The sequence below is a fragment of the Nothobranchius furzeri genome, chromosome 2 (genome assembly GCF_043380555.1).
Source record: "Nothobranchius furzeri strain GRZ-AD chromosome 2, NfurGRZ-RIMD1, whole genome shotgun sequence".
In the NCBI taxonomy this organism is placed as follows: domain Eukaryota; kingdom Metazoa; phylum Chordata; class Actinopteri; order Cyprinodontiformes; family Nothobranchiidae; genus Nothobranchius; species Nothobranchius furzeri.
Genome location: NC_091742.1, coordinates 53,626,127 through 53,639,852, shown reverse-complemented (window position 1 = coordinate 53,639,852; position 13,726 = coordinate 53,626,127). Strand labels below are relative to the sequence as shown.

Genomic DNA, 13,726 nt, shown 5'->3' with positions numbered 1-13,726 from the left:
TTCTGTGTTAACCCTTTGATGCATGAATTATGAAATCTTCAACCATGATTTTTTTAACAATTTTTTGATTCATCTTTAGGTGTGAATGAAACAAATTTCAACAAATATTTTTTGTAAAAATGTATAATTTACAAATAATTTATTACATGTCCACCTCAGTGAACAGCGTGCAATCTGAACATGAAATATGTTGGCTTGGCTTACCAAAGTCCAAATGGAGGTGCTCAAATGCAATAAAGTCTTCAACAGCTGTGCTTAATAGCAAAAATAAATAAATAACAATTTTGAGTACCTGTCCACTTGAGTGACTATTATGCATGAAATGGTTAAGGAAAAGTGCAATATGCTGTTGTAACTGTTTGAGGTCTGTAAGGTGTTGTTCCTCAGAAGGGCGAGTGCGTAACAGCACCCTCTGCTGGCTCAAAAGACAAGGACAAAAGCTTACAGCACCTGGTATTCCCAGGCGGTCTCCCATCCAAGTACTAACCAGGCCCGACCCTGCTTAGCTTCCGAGATCAGACGAGATCGGGCGTGTTCAGGGTGGTATGGCCGTAAGCGAAGGCTTGTCCTTCCGTCCTCCGTTTTATGGGTGCAGAGACAGTTGTGCCCTTGGCTGCCATTGAATGGAATGCTGCAATTTGAGGCCTTTCCAGTAAACCGCCCTCATCCCCAGTTTGAGCTGTGTCTGGCCGGGCTCCGTGGGCGAAAGCGGGGAGTGGAGCTTGTGTAGTGACACAGTAGAATAGGTTCATGCGCTTTAATCCAAATTTGTTCACATCGCAGACGTCAGAAAGTACAAACGATATTATTTAACATTTGGATGTACAAAAAGGCCACCTTCACCTCAGTTGAGAGAAGTACCTCGTTTTTCCTTTGTCCCTCCTATGAGTGGTGGGCCCATGGAAAGTGGGACCCACGCCCCCCTGTTCGGGCTGCGTCTGGCCGGGCTCTGTGGGTGAAATCCTTGCAAACAGGTGCCGGCCGGCTGGCGCCCGATTTTTCTTAGTTTGTGAGTTCAGCTTTTCTTGTGTTTGGCAGCAATAAATTGCAATGTGTTTCTCCAACAACCTATTTGGGTCTTTGTGGAAAAGACCTATTGGTGCATTTTGATGCCATTCCAGTAAAAGGCCCACATTTCTTTTAGCTGGTAGCGTAGCGGCAAAGACTTGCGACGTGCCATCATGGCCGCAGGCTGCAGAGCCTTGCTCCGGAACGAAATCTTAATGACAATCTTTAGTTAGATCCCTGAATTGCAAGTAAGTCACAGATAGATGAGTTGGATTTTCTCTATTGCAACTTGGGAAGTGAAATGTGAACGTATTGAAGAAGAAACGCTCTTTTAAAACCTGATTGCCCCAGGGAATGGGCTTTTTGACATTTCTGTGTTAACCTTTTGATGCATGAATTATGAAATCTTCAACCATGATTTTTTTTTTAACAATTTTTTGATTCATCTTTAGGTGTGAATGAAACAAATTTCAACAAATATTTTTTGTAAAAATGTATAATTTACAAATAATTTATTACATGTCCACCTCAGTGAACAGCGTGCAATCTGAACATGAAATATGTTGGCTTGGCTTACCAAAGTCCAAATGGAGGTGCTCAAATGCAATAAAGTCTTCAACAGCTGTGCTTAATAGCAAAAATAAATAAATAACAATTTTGAGTACCTGTCCACTTGAGTGACTATTATGCATGAAAGGGTTAAGGAAAAGTGCAATATGCTGTTGTAACTGTTTGAGGTCTGTAAGGTGTTGTTCCTCAGAAGGGCGAGTGCGTAACAGCACCCTCTGCTGGCTCAAAAGACAAGGACAAAAGCTTACAGCACCTGGTATTCCCAGGCGGTCTCCCATCCAAGTACTAACCAGGCCCGACCCTGCTTAGCTTCCGAGATCAGACGAGATCGGGCATGTTCAGGGTGGTATGGCCGTAAGCGAAGGCTTGTCCTTCCGTCCTCCGTTTTATGGGTGCAGAGACAGTTGTGCCCTTGGCTGCCATTGAATGGAATGCTGCAATTTGAGGCCTTTCCAGTAAACCGCCCTCATCCCCAGTTTGAGCTGTGTCTGGCCGGGCTCCGTGGGCGAAAGCGGGGAGTGGAGCTTGTGTGGTGACACAGTAGAATAGGTTCATGCGCTTTAATCCAAATTTGTTCACATCGCAGACGTCAGAAAGTACAAACGATATTATTTAACATTTGGATGTACAAAAAGGCCACCTTCACCTCAGTTGAGAGAAGTACCTCATTTTTCCTTTGTCCCTCCTATGAGTGGTGGGCCCATGGAAAGTGGGACCCACGCCCCCCTGTTCGGGCTGCGTCTGGCCGGGCTCTGTGGGTGAAATCCTTGCAAACAGGTGCCGGCCGGCTGGCGCCCGATTTTTCTTAGTTTGTGAGTTCAGCTTTTCTTGTGTTTGGCAGCAATAAATTGCAATGTGTTTCTCCAACAACCTATTTGGGTCTTTGTGGAAAAGACCTATTGGTGCATTTTGATGCCATTCCAGTAAAAGGCCCACATTTCTTTTAGCTGGTAGCGTAGCGGCAAAGACTTGCGACGTGCCATCATGGCCGCAGGCTGCAGAGCCTTGCTCCGGAACGAAATCTTAATGACAATCTTTAGTTAGATCCCTGAATTGCAAGTAAGTCACAGATAGATGAGTTGGATTTTCTCTATTGCAACTTGGGAACTGAAATGTGAACGTATTGAAGAAGAAACGCTCTTTTAAAACCTGATTGCCCCAGGGAATGGGCTTTTTGACATTTCTGTGTTAACCCTTTGATGCATGAATTATGAAATCTTCAACCATGATTTTTTTTTTTAACAATTTTTTGATTCATCTTTAGGTGTGAATGAAACAAATTTCAACAAATATTTTTTGTAAAAATGTATAATTTACAAATGATTTATTACATGTCCACCTCAGTGAACAGCGTGCAATCTGAACATGAAATATGTTGGCTTGGCTTACCAAAGTCCAAATGGAGGTGCTCAAATGCAATAAAGTCTTCAACAGCTGTGCTTAATAGCAAAAATAAATAAATAACAATTTTGAGTACCTGTCCACTTGAGTGACTATTATGCATGAAAGGGTTAAGGAAAAGTGCAATATGCTGTTGTAACTGTTTGAGGTCTGTAAGGTGTTGTTCCTCAGAAGGGCGAGTGCGTAACAGCACCCTCTGCTGGCTCAAAAGACAAGGACAAAAGCTTACAGCACCTGGTATTCCCAGGCGGTCTCCCATCCAAGTACTAACCAGGCCCGACCCTGCTTAGCTTCCGAGATCAGACGAGATCGGGCGTGTTCAGGGTGGTATGGCCGTAAGCGAAGGCTTGTCCTTCCGTCCTCCGTTTTATGGGTGCAGAGACAGTTGTGCCCTTGGCTGCCATTGAATGGAATGCTGCAATTTGAGGCCTTTCCAGTAAACCGCCCTCATCCCCAGTTTGAGCTGTGTCTGGCCGGGCTCCGTGGGCGAAAGCGGGGAGTGGAGCTTGTGTAGTGACACAGTAGAATAGGTTCATGCGCTTTAATCCAAATTTGTTCACATCGCAGACGTCAGAAAGTACAAACGATATTATTTAACATTTGGATGTACAAAAAGGCCACCTTCACCTCAGTTGAGAGAAGTACCTCGTTTTTCCTTTGTCCCTCCTATGAGTGGTGGGCCCATGGAAAGTGGGACCCACGCCCCCCTGTTCGGGCTGCGTCTGGCCGGGCTCTGTGGGTGAAATCCTTGCAAACAGGTGCCGGCCGGCTGGCGCCCGATTTTTCTTAGTTTGTGAGTTCAGCTTTTCTTGTGTTTGGCAGCAATAAATTGCAATGTGTTTCTCCAACAACCTATTTGGGTCTTTGTGGAAAAGACCTATTGGTGCATTTTGATGCCATTCCAGTAAAAGGCCCACATTTCTTTTAGCTGGTAGCGTAGCGGCAAAGACTTGCGACGTGCCATCATGGCCGCAGGCTGCAGAGCCTTGCTCCGGAACGAAATCTTAATGACAATCTTTAGTTAGATCCCTGAATTGCAAGTAAGTCACAGATAGATGAGTTGGATTTTCTCTATTGCAACTTGGGAAGTGAAATGTGAACGTATTGAAGAAGAAACGCTCTTTTAAAACCTGATTGCCCCAGGGAATGGGCTTTTTGACATTTCTGTGTTAACCTTTTGATGCATGAATTATGAAATCTTCAACCATGATTTTTTTTTTAACAATTTTTTGATTCATCTTTAGGTGTGAATGAAACAAATTTCAACAAATATTTTTTGTAAAAATGTATAATTTACAAATAATTTATTACATGTCCACCTCAGTGAACAGCGTGCAATCTGAACATGAAATATGTTGGCTTGGCTTACCAAAGTCCAAATGGAGGTGCTCAAATGCAATAAAGTCTTCAACAGCTGTGCTTAATAGCAAAAATAAATAAATAACAATTTTGAGTACCTGTCCACTTGAGTGACTATTATGCATGAAAGGGTTAAGGAAAAGTGCAATATGCTGTTGTAACTGTTTGAGGTCTGTAAGGTGTTGTTCCTCAGAAGGGCGAGTGCGTAACAGCACCCTCTGCTGGCTCAAAAGACAAGGACAAAAGCTTACAGCACCTGGTATTCCCAGGCGGTCTCCCATCCAAGTACTAACCAGGCCCGACCCTGCTTAGCTTCCGAGATCAGACGAGATCGGGCATGTTCAGGGTGGTATGGCCGTAAGCGAAGGCTTGTCCTTCCGTCCTCCGTTTTATGGGTGCAGAGACAGTTGTGCCCTTGGCTGCCATTGAATGGAATGCTGCAATTTGAGGCCTTTCCAGTAAACCGCCCTCATCCCCAGTTTGAGCTGTGTCTGGCCGGGCTCCGTGGGCGAAAGCGGAGAGGGGAGCTTGTGTAGTGACACAGTAGAATAGGTTCATGCGCTTTAATCCAAATTTGTTCACATCGCAGACGTCAGAAAGTACAAACGATATTATTTAACATTTGGATGTACAAAAAGGCCACCTTCACCTCAGTTGAGAGAAGTACCTCGTTTTTCCTTTGTCCCTCCTATGAGTGGTGGGCCCATGGAAAGTGGGACCCACGCCCCCCTGTTCGGGCTGCGTCTGGCCGGGCTCTGTGGGTGAAATCCTTGCAAACAGGTGCCGGCCGGCTGGCGCCCGATTTTTCTTAGTTTGTGAGTTCAGCTTTTCTTGTGTTTGGCAGCAATAAATTGCAATGTGTTTCTCCAACAACCTATTTGGGTCTTTGTGGAAAAGACCTATTGGTGCATTTTGATGCCATTCCAGTAAAAGGCCCACATTTCTTTTAGCTGGTAGCGTAGCGGCAAAGACTTGCGACGTGCCATCATGGCCGCAGGCTGCAGAGCCTTGCTCCGGAACGAAATCTTAATGACAATCTTTAGTTAGATCCCTGAATTGCAAGTAAGTCACAGATAGATGAGTTGGATTTTCTCTATTGCAACTTGGGAAGTAAAATGTGAACGTATTGAAGAAGAAACGCTCTTTTAAAACCTGATTGCCCCAGGGAATGGGCTTTTTGACATTTCTGTGTTAACCCTTTGATGCATGAATTATGAAATCTTCAACCATGATTTTTTTAACAATTTTTTGATTCATCTTTAGGTGTGAATGAAACAAATTTCAACAAATATTTTTTGTAAAAATGTATAATTTACAAATAATTTATTACATGTCCACCTCAGTGAACAGCGTGCAATCTGAACATGAAATATGTTGGCTTGGCTTACCAAAGTCCAAATGGAGGTGCTCAAATGCAATAAAGTCTTCAACAGCTGTGCTTAATAGCAAAAATAAATAAATAACAATTTTGAGTACCTGTCCACTTGAGTGACTATTATGCATGAAATGGTTAAGGAAAAGTGCAATATGCTGTTGTAACTGTTTGAGGTCTGTAAGGTGTTGTTCCTCAGAAGGGCGAGTGCGTAACAGCACCCTCTGCTGGCTCAAAAGACAAGGACAAAAGCTTACAGCACCTGGTATTCCCAGGCGGTCTCCCATCCAAGTACTAACCAGGCCCGACCCTGCTTAGCTTCCGAGATCAGACGAGATCGGGCGTGTTCAGGGTGGTATGGCCGTAAGCGAAGGCTTGTCCTTCCGTCCTCCGTTTTATGGGTGCAGAGACAGTTGTGCCCTTGGCTGCCATTGAATGGAATGCTGCAATTTGAGGCCTTTCCAGTAAACCGCCCTCATCCCCAGTTTGAGCTGTGTCTGGCCGGGCTCCGTGGGCGAAAGCGGGGAGTGGAGCTTGTGTAGTGACACAGTAGAATAGGTTCATGCGCTTTAATCCAAATTTGTTCACATCGCAGACGTCAGAAAGTACAAACGATATTATTTAACATTTGGATGTACAAAAAGGCCACCTTCACCTCAGTTGAGAGAAGTACCTCGTTTTTCCTTTGTCCCTCCTATGAGTGGTGGGCCCATGGAAAGTGGGACCCACGCCCCCCTGTTCGGGCTGCGTCTGGCCGGGCTCTGTGGGTGAAATCCTTGCAAACAGGTGCCGGCCGGCTGGCGCCCGATTTTTCTTAGTTTGTGAGTTCAGCTTTTCTTGTGTTTGGCAGCAATAAATTGCAATGTGTTTCTCCAACAACCTATTTGGGTCTTTGTGGAAAAGACCTATTGGTGCATTTTGATGCCATTCCAGTAAAAGGCCCACATTTCTTTTAGCTGGTAGCGTAGCGGCAAAGACTTGCGACGTGCCATCATGGCCGCAGGCTGCAGAGCCTTGCTCCGGAACGAAATCTTAATGACAATCTTTAGTTAGATCCCTGAATTGCAAGTAAGTCACAGATAGATGAGTTGGATTTTCTCTATTGCAACTTGGGAAGTGAAATGTGAACGTATATAAGAAGAAACGCTCTTTTAAAACCTGATTGCCCCAGGGAATGGGCTTTTTGACATTTCTGTGTTAACCTTTTGATGCATGAATTATGAAATCTTCAACCATGATTTTTTTTTTAACAATTTTTTGATTCATCTTTAGGTGTGAATGAAACAAATTTCAACAAATATTTTTTGTAAAAATGTATAATTTACAAATAATTTATTACATGTCCACCTCAGTGAACAGCGTGCAATCTGAACATGAAATATGTTGGCTTGGCTTACCAAAGTCCAAATGGAGGTGCTCAAATGCAATAAAGTCTTCAACAGCTGTGCTTAATAGCAAAAATAAATAAATAACAATTTTGAGTACCTGTCCACTTGAGTGACTATTATGCATGAAAGGGTTAAGGAAAAGTGCAATATGCTGTTGTAACTGTTTGAGGTCTGTAAGGTGTTGTTCCTCAGAAGGGCGAGTGCGTAACAGCACCCTCTGCTGGCTCAAAAGACAAGGACAAAAGCTTACAGCACCTGGTATTCCCAGGCGGTCTCCCATCCAAGTACTAACCAGGCCCGACCCTGCTTAGCTTCCGAGATCAGACGAGATCGGGCATGTTCAGGGTGGTATGGCCGTAAGCGAAGGCTTGTCCTTCCGTCCTCCGTTTTATGGGTGCAGAGACAGTTGTGCCCTTGGCTGCCATTGAATGGAATGCTGCAATTTGAGGCCTTTCCAGTAAACCGCCCTCATCCCCAGTTTGAGCTGTGTCTGGCCGGGCTCCGTGGGCGAAAGCGGAGAGGGGAGCTTGTGTAGTGACACAGTAGAATAGGTTCATGCGCTTTAATCCAAATTTGTTCACATCGCAGACGTCAGAAAGTACAAACGATATTATTTAACATTTGGATGTACAAAAAGGCCACCTTCACCTCAGTTGAGAGAAGTACCTCGTTTTTCCTTTGTCCCTCCTATGAGTGGTGGGCCCATGGAAAGTGGGACCCACGCCCCCCTGTTCGGGCTGCGTCTGGCCGGGCTCTGTGGGTGAAATCCTTGCAAACAGGTGCCGGCCGGCTGGCGCCCGATTTTTCTTAGTTTGTGAGTTCAGCTTTTCTTGTGTTTGGCAGCAATAAATTGCAATGTGTTTCTCCAACAACCTATTTGGGTCTTTGTGGAAAAGACCTATTGGTGCATTTTGATGCCATTCCAGTAAAAGGCCCACATTTCTTTTAGCTGGTAGCGTAGCGGCAAAGACTTGCGACGTGCCATCATGGCCGCAGGCTGCAGAGCCTTGCTCCGGAACGAAATCTTAATGACAATCTTTAGTTAGATCCCTGAATTGCAAGTAAGTCACAGATAGATGAGTTGGATTTTCTCTATTGCAACTTGGGAAGTGAAATGTGAACGTATTGAAGAAGAAACGCTCTTTTAAAACCTGATTGCCCCAGGGAATGGGCTTTTTGACATTTCTGTGTTAACCTTTTGATGCATGAATTATGAAATCTTCAACCATGATTTTTTTTTTAACAATTTTTTGATTCATCTTTAGGTGTGAATGAAACAAATTTCAACAAATATTTTTTGTAAAAATGTATAATTTACAAATAATTTATTACATGTCCACCTCAGTGAACAGCGTGCAATCTGAACATGAAATATGTTGGCTTGGCTTACCAAAGTCCAAATGGAGGTGCTCAAATGCAATAAAGTCTTCAACAGCTGTGCTTAATAGCAAAAATAAATAAATAACAATTTTGAGTACCTGTCCACTTGAGTGACTATTATGCATGAAAGGGTTAAGGAAAAGTGCAATATGCTGTTGTAACTGTTTGAGGTCTGTAAGGTGTTGTTCCTCAGAAGGGCGAGTGCGTAACAGCACCCTCTGCTGGCTCAAAAGACAAGGACAAAAGCTTACAGCACCTGGTATTCCCAGGCGGTCTCCCATCCAAGTACTAACCAGGCCCGACCCTGCTTAGCTTCCGAGATCAGACGAGATCGGGCATGTTCAGGGTGGTATGGCCGTAAGCGAAGGCTTGTCCTTCCGTCCTCCGTTTTATGGGTGCAGAGACAGTTGTGCCCTTGGCTGCCATTGAATGGAATGCTGCAATTTGAGGCCTTTCCAGTAAACCGCCCTCATCCCCAGTTTGAGCTGTGTCTGGCCGGGCTCCGTGGGCGAAAGCGGAGAGGGGAGCTTGTGTAGTGACACAGTAGAATAGGTTCATGCGCTTTAATCCAAATTTGTTCACATCGCAGACGTCAGAAAGTACAAACGATATTATTTAACATTTGGATGTACAAAAAGGCCACCTTCACCTCAGTTGAGAGAAGTACCTCGTTTTTCCTTTGTCCCTCCTATGAGTGGTGGGCCCATGGAAAGTGGGACCCACGCCCCCCTGTTCGGGCTGCGTCTGGCCGGGCTCTGTGGGTGAAATCCTTGCAAACAGGTGCCGGCCGGCTGGCGCCCGATTTTTCTTAGTTTGTGAGTTCAGCTTTTCTTGTGTTTGGCAGCAATAAATTGCAATGTGTTTCTCCAACAACCTATTTGGGTCTTTGTGGAAAAGACCTATTGGTGCATTTTGATGCCATTCCAGTAAAAGGCCCACATTTCTTTTAGCTGGTAGCGTAGCGGCAAAGACTTGCGACGTGCCATCATGGCCGCAGGCTGCAGAGCCTTGCTCCGGAACAAAATCTTAATGACAATCTTTAGTTAGATCCCTGAATTGCAAGTAAGTCACAGATAGATGAGTTGGATTTTCTCTATTGCAACTTGGGAAGTAAAATGTGAACGTATTGAAGAAGAAACGCTCTTTTAAAACCTGATTGCCCCAGGGAATGGGCTTTTTGACATTTCTGTGTTAACCCTTTGATGCATGAATTATGAAATCTTCAACCATGATTTTTTTTAACAATTTTTTGATTCATCTTTAGGTGTGAATGAAACAAATTTACACAAATATTTTTTGTAAAAATGTATAATTTACAAATAATTTATTACATGTCCACCTCAGTGAACAGCGTGCAATCTGAACATGAAATATGTTGGCTTGGCTTACCAAAGTCCAAATGGAGGTGCTCAAATGCAATAAAGTCTTCAACAGCTGTGCTTAATAGCAAAAATAAATAAATAACAATTTTGAGTACCTGTCCACTTGAGTGACTATTATGCATGAAAGGGTTAAGGAAAAGTGCAATATGCTGTTGTAACTGTTTGAGGTCTGTAAGGTGTTGTTCCTCAGAAGGGCGAGTGCGTAACAGCACCCTCTGCTGGCTCAAAAGACAAGGACAAAAGCTTACAGCACCTGGTATTCCCAGGCGGTCTCCCATCCAAGTACTAACCAGGCCCGACCCTGCTTAGCTTCCGGGATCAGACGAGATCGGGCGTGTTCAGGGTGGTATGGCCGTAAGTGAAGGCTTGTCCTTCCGTCCTCCGTTTTATGGGTGCAGAGACAGTTGTGCCCTTGGCTGCCATTGAATGGAATGCTGCAATTTGAGGCCTTTCCAGTAAACCGCCCTCATCCCCAGTTTGAGCTGTGTCTGGCCGGGCTCCGTGGGCGAAAGCGGGGAGTGGAGCTTGTGTGGTGACACAGTAGAATAGGTTCATGCGCTTTAATCCAAATTTGTTCACATCGCAGACGTCAGAAAGTACAAACGATATTATTTAACATTTGGATGTACAAAAAGGCCACCTTCAGTTGAGAGAAGTACCTCGTTTTTCCTTTGTCCCTCCTATGAGTGGTGGGCCCATGGAAAGTGGGACCCACGCCCCCCTGTTCGGGCTGCGTCTGGCCGGGCTCTGTGGGTGAAATCCTTGCAAACAGGTGCCGGCCGGCTGGCGCCCGATTTTTCTTAGTTTGTGAGTTCAGCTTTTCTTGTGTTTGGCAGCAATAAATTGCAATGTGTTTCTCCAACAACCTATTTGGGTCTTTGTGGAAAAGACCTATTGGTGCATTTTGATGCCATTCCAGTAAAAGGCCCACATTTCTTTTAGCTGGTAGCGTAGCGGCAAAGACTTGCGACGTGCCATCATGGCCGCAGGCTGCAGAGCCTTGCTCCGGAACGAAATCTTAATGACAATCTTTAGTTAGATCCCTGAATTGCAAGTAAGTCACAGATAGATGAGTTGGATTTTCTCTATTGCAACTTGGGAAGTGAAATGTGAACGTATTGAAGAAGAAACGCTCTTTTAAAACCTGATTGCCCCAGGGAATGGGCTTTTTGACATTTCTGTGTTAACCTTTTGATGCATGAATTATGAAATCTTCAACCATGATTTTTTTTTTACAATTTTTTGATTCATCTTTAGGTGTGAATGAAACAAATTTCAACAAATATTTTTTGTAAAAATGTATAATTTACAAATAATTTATTACATGTCCACCTCAGTGAACAGTGTGCAATCTGAACATGAAATATGTTGGCTTGGCTTACCAAAGTCCAAATGGAGGTGCTCAAATGCAATAAAGTCTTCAACAGCTGTGCTTAATAGCAAAAATAAATAAATAACAATTTTGAGTACCTGTCCACTTGAGTGACTATTATGCATGAAAGGGTTAAGGAAAAGTGCAATATGCTGTTGTAACTGTTTGAGGTCTGTAAGGTGTTGTTCCTCAGAAGGGCGAGTGCGTAACAGCACCCTCTGCTGGATCAAAAGACAAGGACAAAAGCTTACAGCACCTGGTATTCCCAGGCGGTCTCCCATCCAAGTACTAACCAGGCCCGACCCTGCTTAGCTTCCGAGATCAGACGAGATCGGGCGTGTTCAGGGTGGTATGGCCGTAAGTGAAGGCTTGTCCTTCCGTCCTCCGTTTTATGGGTGCAGAGACAGTTGTGCCCTTGGCTGCCATTGAATGGAATGCTGCAATTTGAGGCCTTTCCAGTAAACCGCCCTCATCCCCAGTTTGAGCTGTGTCTGGCCGGGCTCCGTGGGCGAAAGCGGAGAGGGGAGCTTGTGTAGTGACACAGTAGAATAGGTTCATGCGCTTTAATCCAAATTTGTTCACATCGCAGACGTCAGAAAGTACAAACGATATTATTTAACATTTGGATGTACAAAAAGGCCACCTTCACCTCAGTTGAGAGAAGTACCTCGTTTTTCCTTTGTCCCTCCTATGAGTGGTGGGCCCATGGAAAGTGGGACCCACGCCCCCCTGTTCGGGCTGCGTCTGGCCGGGCTCTGTGGGTGAAATCCTTGCAAACAGGTGCCGGCCGGCTGGCGCCCGATTTTTCTTAGTTTGTGAGTTCAGCTTTTCTTGTGTTTGGCAGCAATAAATTGCAATGTGTTTCTCCAACAACCTATTTGGGTCTTTGTGGAAAAGACCTATTGGTGCATTTTGATGCCATTCCAGTAAAAGGCCCACATTTCTTTTAGCTGGTAGCGTAGCGGCAAAGACTTGCGACGTGCCATCATGGCCGCAGGCTGCAGAGCCTTGCTCCGGAACGAAATCTTAATGACAATCTTTAGTTAGATCCCTGAATTGCAAGTAAGTCACAGATAGATGAGTTGGATTTTCTCTATTGCAACTTGGGAAGTAAAATGTGAACGTATTGAAGAAGAAACGCTCTTTTAAAACCTGATTGCCCCAGGGAATGGGCTTTTTGACATTTCTGTGTTAACCCTTTGATGCATGAATTATGAAATCTTCAACCATGATTTTTTTTAACAATTTTTTGATTCATCTTTAGGTGTGAATGAAACAAATTTCAACAAATATTTTTTGTAAAAATGTATAATTTACAAATAATTTATTACATGTCCACCTCAGTGAACAGCGTGCAATCTGAACATGAAATATGTTGGCTTGGCTTACCAAAGTCCAAATGGAGGTGCTCAAATGCAATAAAGTCTTCAACAGCTGTGCTTAATAGCAAAAATAAATAAATAACAATTTTGAGTACCTGTCCACTTGAGTGACTATTATGCATGAAAGGGTTAAGGAAAAGTGCAATATGCTGTTGTAACTGTTTGAGGTCTGTAAGGTGTTGTTCCTCAGAAGGGCGAGTGCGTAACAGCACCCTCTGCTGGCTCAAAAGACAAGGACAAAAGCTTACAGCACCTGGTATTCCCAGGCGGTCTCCCATCCAAGTACTAACCAGGCCCGACCCTGCTTAGCTTCCGAGATCAGACGAGATCGGGCGTGTTCAGGGTGGTATGGCCGTAAGTGAAGGCTTGTCCTTCCGTCCTCCGTTTTATGGGTGCAGAGACAGTTGTGCCCTTGGCTGCCATTGAATGGAATGCTGCAATTTGAGGCCTTTCCAGTAAACCGCCCTCATCCCCAGTTTGAGCTGTGTCTGGCCGGGCTCCGTGGGCGAAAGCGGAGAGGGGAGCTTGTGTAGTGACACAGTAGAATAGGTTCATGCGCTTTAATCCAAATTTGTTCACATCGCAGACGTCAGAAAGTACAAACGATATTATTTAACATTTGGATGTACAAAAAGGCCACCTTCACCTCAGTTGAGAGAAGTACCTCGTTTTTCCTTTGTCCCTCCTATGAGTGGTGGGCCCATGGAAAGTGGGACCCACGCCCCCCTGTTCGGGCTGCGTCTGGCCGGGCTCTGTGGGTGAAATCCTTGCAAACAGGTGCCGGCCGGCTGGCGCCCGATTTTTCTTAGTTTGTGAGTTCAGCTTTTCTTGTGTTTGGCAGCAATAAATTGCAATGTGTTTCTCCAACAACCTATTTGGGTCTTTGTGGAAAAGACCTATTGGTGCATTTTGATGCCATTCCAGTAAAAGGCCCACATTTCTTTTAGCTGGTAGCGTAGCGGCAAAGACTTGCGACGTGCCATCATGGCCGCAGGCTGCAGAGCCTTGCTCCGGAACGAAATCTTAATGACAATCTTTAGTTAGATCCCTGAATTGCAAGTAAGTCACAGATAGATGAGTTGGATTTTCTCTATTGCAACTTGGGAAGTGAA

The 13,726-nt window shown here is 44.5% G+C and overlaps 10 non-coding genes across 10 annotated transcripts; all 10 read right to left on the bottom strand.

Annotated features, from left to right (window-relative positions):
• Window positions 1-438: 438 nt before the first annotated feature.
• LOC139068311 (5S ribosomal RNA) lies at window positions 439-557 on the bottom strand. The gene has a single exon (XR_011519910.1). It is a non-coding gene; the product is annotated as a 5S ribosomal RNA (ribosomal RNA).
• Window positions 558-1,819: 1,262 nt separating this feature from the next.
• LOC139068069 (5S ribosomal RNA) lies at window positions 1,820-1,938 on the bottom strand. The gene has a single exon (XR_011519730.1). It is a non-coding gene; the product is annotated as a 5S ribosomal RNA (ribosomal RNA).
• A 1,263-nt stretch (window positions 1,939-3,201) lies between these two features.
• On the bottom strand, window positions 3,202-3,320 carry LOC139068300 (5S ribosomal RNA). The gene has a single exon (XR_011519899.1). It is a non-coding gene; the product is annotated as a 5S ribosomal RNA (ribosomal RNA).
• A 1,262-nt stretch (window positions 3,321-4,582) lies between these two features.
• Window positions 4,583-4,701, bottom strand: LOC139068059 (5S ribosomal RNA). The gene has a single exon (XR_011519729.1). It is a non-coding gene; the product is annotated as a 5S ribosomal RNA (ribosomal RNA).
• Window positions 4,702-5,960: 1,259 nt separating this feature from the next.
• Window positions 5,961-6,079, bottom strand: LOC139068289 (5S ribosomal RNA). Its single transcript, XR_011519888.1, has one exon. It is a non-coding gene; the product is annotated as a 5S ribosomal RNA (ribosomal RNA).
• A 1,262-nt stretch (window positions 6,080-7,341) lies between these two features.
• On the bottom strand, window positions 7,342-7,460 carry LOC139068050 (5S ribosomal RNA). The gene has a single exon (XR_011519728.1). It is a non-coding gene; the product is annotated as a 5S ribosomal RNA (ribosomal RNA).
• Window positions 7,461-8,722: 1,262 nt separating this feature from the next.
• Window positions 8,723-8,841, bottom strand: LOC139068040 (5S ribosomal RNA). The gene has a single exon (XR_011519727.1). It is a non-coding gene; the product is annotated as a 5S ribosomal RNA (ribosomal RNA).
• A 1,260-nt stretch (window positions 8,842-10,101) lies between these two features.
• On the bottom strand, window positions 10,102-10,220 carry LOC139068295 (5S ribosomal RNA). The gene has a single exon (XR_011519894.1). It is a non-coding gene; the product is annotated as a 5S ribosomal RNA (ribosomal RNA).
• Window positions 10,221-11,476: 1,256 nt separating this feature from the next.
• LOC139068179 (5S ribosomal RNA) lies at window positions 11,477-11,595 on the bottom strand. Its single transcript, XR_011519778.1, has one exon. It is a non-coding gene; the product is annotated as a 5S ribosomal RNA (ribosomal RNA).
• A 1,260-nt stretch (window positions 11,596-12,855) lies between these two features.
• On the bottom strand, window positions 12,856-12,974 carry LOC139068178 (5S ribosomal RNA). The gene has a single exon (XR_011519777.1). It is a non-coding gene; the product is annotated as a 5S ribosomal RNA (ribosomal RNA).
• Window positions 12,975-13,726: the final 752 nt, after the last annotated feature.